A 9,288-nucleotide genomic window follows, 5' to 3' on the forward strand; every position below is an offset into this window, starting at 1 on the left:
AGTGTGAAAGGGGTCTTAGATCATCTTTATTATTGACTATTAAATACTCTCTCTCTATATATCTTTTCTTAGGTAATGTGAATATATACATCTACTTTGCACTATAGATTACGTATGCTACCTAGTCCCGTTCCACCGTTGTTTCTATTAATGTAGGGTATGTATTTGCACACTCTCCATTCTTACTTTTAAACATTATAGTAAGTATCCTCAAGCACCCCCCCCCCCCTCCCCCTTCTTCAGATACATGTATGTCCATTTTCCTATTGGATCTTTACCTATGATGTCTTTTTTCTCTTACCTCTTCATTCATACGATAATATCATATTTTGCACGCCCCCCGTGGTGTCTTTTCATCGCCTTCTTTTGGGCCTTCCACCCCTCGCCTCCGCTGTCGGGCTGTTTGAGGCTTTTGAACCATTCACACCATTTGTATATTTTCACCTTCAATTATTATTATTAATTATTGTATGTTAATTACATTCATTTTATCTAATTTGTTAGCCACAGCTGATTCTGCTCCTGAAGAAGCGTCTAGACACGCGAAACATGTAGAGCATTTTTTGATATGAAGCTATCTGTTGTCGAATTGCTGTCCAGCCACGCCCTTGGATATCTACTCATTTTTGGATAAGTTATCCTTATATATCCGAGGTTCGATGTATGTAGAGGTGGTTTTGTATAGCAACGATCATATGAAATATTTGTTGTACCTCAATGTTTGTGGTCTTTTTAACAATTAATGTATAATTATGTATTTTTCAATAAACTATTTTTTTTTATAAAAGAATTGGTATTACTGTGCCTACAAAGTCCAAAAAGTCCCTCCATTTTTTCTTTGAATTATCATCTATAGGACGTGGCACTTTTATACTTTTCATGTATCCACAGTACCACTCTGTGTTATGATACATTTCTTTAGGAATCATCCCTTCTAGTCAGTCCCATCCCCCCACAGAACGCACACAGGGAACACAGTTAACCCCTTGATGGCCCCCTGTGTTAACCCCTTCCCTGCCAGTGACATTTACACAGTAATCAGTGCATTTTTATAATTGTCAATGGTTTCAAAAATGTGTCAAAAGTGTCCAATGTGTCTGCCACAATGTCGCAGTCACAATAAAAATCACAGATCACCGCCATTACTATTAAAAAAAAAAAAATAATAAAAATGCCATTAATCTATCCCATAGTTTGTATGCGCTATAACTTTTGCGCAAACCAATCAATATACGCTTATTGCAATTTTTATTACCAAAAATATATAGAAGAATACATAATCAGCCTAAACTAAGGAAAAAAATTACCATTTTTAAAAAAAATTGGGGATATTTATTATAGCAAAAAGTAGAAAATATTGTGTTTTTTTTCAAAATTGTCGCTCTTGTTTTTTGTTTATAGCGCAAAAAATAAAAACCGCAGAGGTGATCAAATACCACCAAAAGAAAGCTCTATTTGTGGGGAAAAAAGGACGTCAATTTTGTTTGGGTGCAATGTCGCACGACCGTGCAATTGTCAGTTATATCGACGCAGTGTCGTATCGCAAAAAAAAATGGCCCGGTCATTGAGCAGCCAAATCTTCCGGGGGCTGAAGTGGTTAAAAGTAGTGCATGTATTCTGGTGGGATTTGCAGTCCATTCAAAGTCAATCTGAAAAAACAAAACAAAAACCTGCTGCCACCTTGTGGATGAAAAGGAGTCATGCAGAGCCATTAACATTACCTTCTGTTACACTTGGCCCATGGGCACGCATTCCTTTACACTCAGAATCTCAGTTCTAAACGCTAAAGCCTGGTACACACGATTGGATTTTCATCGGACAAAGGGTAGGACTTTTGTCCGTAGGCCAGAAACTTGTCTCGCATATAAACGGCAAAGAATTGTCGGCCAACAAACACGAAAGAAACTACGTGTTTTTTTCAGCTCTTTAGCGCCACCCTTTGGGCAACTTCTGCTAATGCTGTTGATAAGGTTGGAAATAATAGGTTGGAGTTCTACTTAAGTTGTTTTTCATTTTTCTACATAATGTGTGCGTGTCAGTTGTAAGACGTAGCTTAAGTCTTTCCAGATGTGTAAGTCCGGCGTCATGTATGTTGAAATTATACTGCTTGTTACCTTATATGGAGATTTGCTCAAACTGATGCTTGTGTAACCAAGCCTTATAAAAAGCCCCAATAAAGAGCCGACAGGTTCAGTTGAGAGTACGGGACCTTTAAGGCTCGGATCTGATATACAGAAATCTATATTCTGTGTCTTATTTCTTTGATAGCTAAATTTGGCAAAGCAATATAAACTAGAAGCAGTTAAGTTGAAAACTGCACTTAACATTTCTGGCGCCCGGAAGTAGGGACACACCGATGACACTTCAAGAGGTGGATGAATTGGACTGACGGAACAAAAGGTCAGGCATTCCGGGAACCACAGATCAAAAAACCTGCGCAGGTAAGAAAAAGCTTTATTTTTCTTATATTCTGTGCTCCCCTGATTTGTGCCTATCCGTTCTGTCAGTTACGGTTCTCCTGGTTTTAAAACACCAGCCTCTGTAGTGGTGAGTCTAGAATTACTGCATATTGTGGTTTATATTGCTGGAATTATTTGTTGTTTGTTATTTGTCTGTCTTGTTGAGAAAGTGAATGAGCCTTGCCTAGGTTGGTATGAATTGAAAGAATATCATCCCAATGAGCAGTAGAATGCGTCCTTAACCTCGCAAGAGGACTTTGGGGGTCTGCCGCTTAAGTTTGATATTCAATTTAATTCATAAACCATAGACGGGTTGAAAGTATAAGCCCTGTCTGCTCCATAAAGCAGGGATAAGAGTGTATGAGAGGGATCCCAGATACAGGGGGAATGAGGTCTCCATAAGCCCGGAGATCTAGTCGGATACCTGGTCACTTAAAGGAATGCTTGTATATGTGTAGCTGCCATTCTGGTCATAATATTTGTGAGTTGGCTAGCATATAAAGTAATTCGATTTCAGAAATCTCATCCGGAGAGGTTTTTAGTATTCTGGCACCCTAGGAGGAAGGCAACGAGGAACTAGTGTAGCTTTTTTAGTATTTAGTACTGTACACTAAGTGTCCCACACGCTACCTAGGCACGGACTGTCAGAATGGGCCAGCAGAACACGAAACCCCGTCAGGGAATTGTGGTGCATTATACGGTGCCACAGATAATTAAGAACATCTATGGGAAAGATGAAGCATAGGACTTAAAGGATGTCCTTCGTAAATTTAAGGTGAAAGGAGCAGCGGGTTTAGACCTGGATGTATGGAGTGAAATAAAAAGGGACAGACAAGGAGAGGTGTTAGAGAAGCAATGGATGCGTCAGGTTCAATGCTTAATTAAGGTCTCAAATAGAGCAAAAGAAGAGGGGTGGAAATATAATTCAGATTGTGATGGTTGGGATATGAAAGACAGAAGAATAAAAAAAAAAAAAAATGTTGAAATTTTAAATAATCTTAGTTCAGCCATCCCACCCCCATATACTGACATAGTACGTAAACTACACAAGATATATCCTGAAATTGAGGGTAGAGGATGGGTTTTGTATAGCAAAGCCAGCTGCTTTCTGTAGATTTGTGACACAGTTAATGAATACACATGAAGCAACCTGGCAGGATGGGGAGGATTTATGCAGACATAAAATGACTCTGACCCTGTTTAACTAGTTTATGACTGACCTGCAGACCGAGCTGAGGGGGGATGGCAATTTAGAGACAGGAGGTCAGACACATAGACTCAAGGGCCCCTTTTATTGCTAGATTAGAAGCTTTCTCTCAGGCAAAACAACAGGAGAGAGGGTCAATATCACTCATGAAACAAATGCCAGGACAGACTGTATCAGAATTTTACTTATCTATGGAAAGTATGATGGCAGATGAGGGATTGGATTTGGCTCTGCCAGTCACGATCTGAGCCTTCAATAGACAGTTTATGGAAGGATTAATTCCACAGATAAGTGAAAGACTGAAAGCCTGCATACCACCCTTAATTTGTTGCGATTTTTGGCAGAAAAAGGTTGCAAGGTTAATAAGAAAAAGTTGCAAGTGTGTCAGAAAAAGTTATCTTTTTGGGACATTGTATATCACAGGGTACAAGACATCTCACTGAGGAGAGGGTTCAAGTGATAAAGGGAATGTTACCCCCACGGAATTTCAAACAATTGCGTATGTTTTTAGGTATTGTGTCATATTGTAGACAATGGATACCACATGCTAGAGCTTTGATGCAGCCATTATACGATTGTTTGAAAATTGTACCGTATATGCTTACAGAAGTAGCTTATGAGTCGTTTGTCACTTTGAAAAAGGTTGTTGATTTCTGCCCCGGCTATCGATATTCCAGATTACACCAAGATATTTTATTTGTACATTGCTGAAATCACTGGACACGCCACAGGTGTTTTGACACAGGCACATGTAAAACAAAGATCCGTTGCTTAATTTTCAGCAGCATTAGATCCAGTGTCCAGAGGTTCACCGTCCTGTGTACGGGCGATAGCAGCAGTGTCGATAATCCTAGATAAGTCATCAGAAATTGTTCTAGACAATCCAGTTGTAGTGCATACCACACATGAGATACATGCAATCTTGTCTCAGGTACAGCCCAAACACATTTCAATGGCTAGGCAACTGAGGTTACAGTGTACTTTACTTTTACCTCCAAATGTTACTTTTCAGCGCTGTACAACTTTAAATTTGGCTACCTTTTTGCCTCTTCAGTCACCAGATTTGGCAAGGGGGAATAATAGTGCTAATAAGGAAGAAGAAGAGGAAGAAAAAAAAAATTCTCGAGAACCTCTGATAAGAGAGGACATTCTAAAAACAATGGACTTTTTAGTTTTTTTGACTACTGATGAAATAATTTATCCATCAGATATGTTGCAGTTTTTATATATCATTTTTATGTGACAGGACATGTTTATTATATCAAGATGAGATATTTTTTACACATCATTTTTTACATTTATATATAGTGTATTTTCAGAGTTGAAAGGGTTAAACATCCCTACAATAGAGTCATTCTAGTTAGAAGGAACATCTGGTGATAATTAAGACAGAGTACATTTTTTTTTTTTTTTTCTTAAAGGTACATGTTACAGATACACCAATTTTAAATGCTGAGCACTCTTTGTACATAGATGGTAGTAGGTTTGCTGATGACAAGGGTAAATATCACACAGGGTATGCCGTAGTGACTGATACACAGGTGATTGACGCACAGCCCTTACCAGCCTACATGTCAGCACAAGAAGCAGAATTAAAAGCTTTAGAACAAGCCCTAGGATACTTAAAAGGACGAGAAGGGAATATTTACACTGACTCTGCCTACGTTTATGGTGTAGCGCACGATTATGGCCATATATGGAAGGTTAGAGGTTATCTGACAGCAGCAGGTACACCTGTAAAACATGGAGAAGGGATTAAGAGAGTTCTGAACAATTTTTAAAAGGTTAAACGAGTGGCAATCATGAAGATAGTGGCACACACGAGCGCAAAAACAATTGAGGCAAAAGGAAATGCATTTGCAGATTTGACTGCAAAACAGGCAGCTCTAGGGGAAGGAAGCCCTGAAACCTTAGCAGCGGTAGAGGTGAGTATCCCAGAACCAACATGGCAGCAGCTGAGTAAATTACAGGAGCAAGTAGGGGAGAGCGAGAAAGATAAGTGGGTCAGAATGGGAGCAGCACCAGACCTTGACAATGTATGGAGGGAAGGGGGCAAAGTATGCCTGCCTGCCTCTCTGTACCCAGCAATGGCAGCGGCAGTTCACCTACCCACACACGTCAGTTCCAATTCCATGTATAGGATTGTGAACCAAGGATGGCTCGCCCCTGGATTCAGTAGTACTGCAAGAAACTACTGTGCAGCCTGCCAAATCTGTCTCCTGAATAACCCAGGACAAAGAGTAAAAACCCCACGGAAACACCAGGTTCGGGCCCAATACCCCTTCCAGAGACTGCAAATTGACTACATACAAATGCCTAAGAGCGGCCCCTTTGAATTTGTCCTCGTGTGTATCGATTTATTCTCGGGTTGGCCCGAAAGTTATCCAGTAAAATAAGCTACAGCAAAAGTCACAGCCAAGAAACTGATTACTGAGTTAATACCTAGGTTTGGTCTTCCTGAAACTATAGAATCAGATAGGGGGACACACTTTACAGGAGAAATCATGCAGAATGTGATGACCATGTTAGGGGTTCAACAAAGTTTCCACACCCCTTATCATCCACAGAGTTCAGGATCAGTGGAAAAAGTAAATGGGACAATAAAGTTGAAAATACAAAAAGCTATGCAAGAGTTAAACAAGCCATGGCCAGAATGCCTGCCTTTGGCTTTGTTCTCTATAAGATACACTCCAACAGGGAAAACAGGATTATCCCCATATGAAATACTTTTTGGGAATGCACCTAGATTAGGTCTATACTTTCTACAGAGTATGCAATTGCAATGTGATAGTTTGACTGCATATGTGATACAATTACAACAACGTCTAACTAAGATCCACAAAAGTGTGTATTCTTCTCTTCCAGACCCTAACTCAATAGCAGGTACACATACACTGCTACCAGGAGATTATGTATATGTTAAGAAACACACCAGAAAGACATTGGAACCTAGATTTGAAGGTCCTTATCAAGTGCTTTTGACTACAGCCACTTCAGTGAAATTGGAAGGAAAAGCAGCCTGGATCCACGCATCACACTGCAAAAAGAGTCTTGAACCGAGAGAAACAGAATGAAGATTCTTCTATGATAATAATGCTTGAATGTTTTCAAATGTTTGTTTATACATGGACTCCGGGTATCAATGTAACAGTTCATGAAAATAGTACTGATCTTAGATGGGTAAATCAGGATAAGAGTATAACACAATATCATTACTACGAATGGTATTTTGTACTAGTAAGGAAATGGGAAGCACAACAGGAGGATATATACAATGGCAACATTATGGTTTCAATATAAAGATAGAGGACGCTCTACCCACCATCTTCGAATCCTTTGTATTAACTCCTATTCCTAGAGCTTGCATAAATGTTTCGGTATCAACAGAAAACAAAAATCAAATTTAATGTAACTTTTCCCCAGCTACCAGAATAATGGTATCGCCGAGAATGGTATGATACAGTTCTGGGAGCTGCAGGAACTGGAATGGGAATAATGAATGGGATACAGATGGAAATGATACAAAATAAGTGGAAATGTGCAGGAAGTCACATAGCTGATAGTTTAATAATTACAAGCAAATGGTTACCTACAACATTCGAAACACAAATTAGCTAGGTACAATTAACTAAATATCTCAATATTATGGTTAATCACACAGCACTAGCTAGTCTGAAGTTGTGGAAAGAAAATCAGGAGTTTATAAACATTACTCAATGTGCTTTTTCTACACTATCTTATCACATTCAAATCGCACTTGGATGAACTATTTCAAGGGTTTGAATTTAGAAAGTATATGGTTTGAAGTACCAGGAAAAGAAGTTGAATGTGAGGAAAGATGGTGTGCTGGAAGGTTTGATGTATACAAAGTGGAGGAGGTCCAGGTAATGTGTAAGTTAATAGTGATGCCACTCCTGATAGGAAAGGATCTACCTGAATTTTGGTATCCTGAGATTTATGGACACTATGTAGATACACAAAACATGACTCATGATCTAAGTTTATATGTGCTAAAACTAATAAGGGAATAGTCTGTGGAAGAAATTCTCCAGTCTATGAACTTTGCTTATTGAAACATCAATCTAACATATGTAAGTTTCAGAGATTACCAGCAGGTGTAGGAAACAGATTTATGGAGATAGGACCACAACATATTTGTTTAGTCACAAATGATCAGGAAACTATGGAAAGTTTAAATAAAACGGCCCCTTTTTCAGGATGCATAAAGAATGTTAAAATGCTTAAATGGCAAAATGACACTTTCCTTTTTGAACCAGATGCACATAGAATATTTAATCTAGAATGGACGGTAGATAATCTTACTGATACTACTCCTTTTATAATATCATTAGAGCTCTTACAGCAAATCTTAAATGAGTCAGAAATACTTAGAAAACACATAGAGACACAAGAACATACCCTTCAAAATAATCTAATATCTGCGGTTATAGATAAAGGGAAATTAATACATTTATCCTCACAAATAAGAGATAAAACAACACATCATTGGTATGATGTATTTGCTGGATGATCACCCACTGCTACGGCAATTTTTAATTGGATGCTCAATCCGATACTTAATCTAATTTTAGTTTTTGTACTGCTTACCGTGATAAACTGTTGCTTATATAGGAAGATTAAGGTATGAACAGATAGAATGGAAAGAGAAAGGTATTAGGAACTCCAATGACAAAAAGGGTAACTTGACATCACCCCTTTTCTATTCTCTTTGCTTATAAGATGCTGGTATGGATTTGAGGGATGAGGGTAAATAAAGAAGACTTATCCTCCTCTGACAACCCGCGGTCAGGGATAGTACTCTTTGAAGTATCGGCTATTCACTTGTTTGCAAGGACCCAGAATCGTGGAGGGGATGATGTCAAAGGGGGAAATTGATAAGGTTGGAAATAATAGGTTGGAGTTCTACTTAAGTTGTTTTTCATTTTTCTACATAATGTGTGCGTGTCAGTTGTAAGACGTAGCTTAAGTCTTTCCAGATGTGTAAGTCCAGCGTCATGTATGTTGAAATTATACTGCTTGTTACCTTATATGGAGATTTGCTCAAACTGATGCTTGTGTAACCAAGCCTTATAAAAAGCCCCAATAAAGAGCCGACAGGTTCAGTTGAGAGTACGGGACCTTTAAGGCTCGGATCTGATATACAGAAATCTATATTCTGTGTCTTATTTCTTTGATAGCTAAATTTGGCAAAGCAATATAAACTAGAAGCAGTTAAGTTGAAAACTGCACTTAACACTGTGCTGTGGTTAGCATTGCTTCCGAGCATGCGTGTTTGTACTTTGGAAGTTTTGTCCGAAAGACTTGTGTACACACGCGCGGATAACCCGACAACACACAATTGTTGGCGGACAATTTTAAAGCCTGCTATCCAACATTTTTTGGCGCAAAATCCGACAACAATTGTCCGATGGAGCGTACAAACGGTCGGGTTTTCCGACAACAGGCTTTCATCACACAATTCCCGTCGGATAATCCCGATCGTGTGTACGAGACTTAAGATATTCCTTACGTCCCACAAACACAGCACCAGATCTCCGACTGCACATGCGCTAGATCTGGTGCCACCTCATTGAAGGGGCCGGGTACAGGGCCAAGAAGACA

General features: G+C 39.1%; 1 long non-coding RNA gene across 1 annotated transcript; it reads left to right on the forward strand.

The window, feature by feature from the left end:
* The first annotated feature begins 2,086 nt into the window (after window positions 1-2,086).
* LOC141139098 (uncharacterized) lies at window positions 2,087-8,558 on the forward strand. Its single transcript, XR_012243713.1, has 2 exons — window positions 2,087-2,441; window positions 6,532-8,558. It is a non-coding gene; the product is annotated as an uncharacterized lncRNA (long non-coding RNA).
* Window positions 8,559-9,288: the final 730 nt, after the last annotated feature.

This window comes from Aquarana catesbeiana, linkage group LG04 (genome assembly GCF_042186555.1).
Source record: "Aquarana catesbeiana isolate 2022-GZ linkage group LG04, ASM4218655v1, whole genome shotgun sequence".
Classification (NCBI taxonomy): Eukaryota; Metazoa; Chordata; class Amphibia; order Anura; family Ranidae; genus Aquarana; species Aquarana catesbeiana.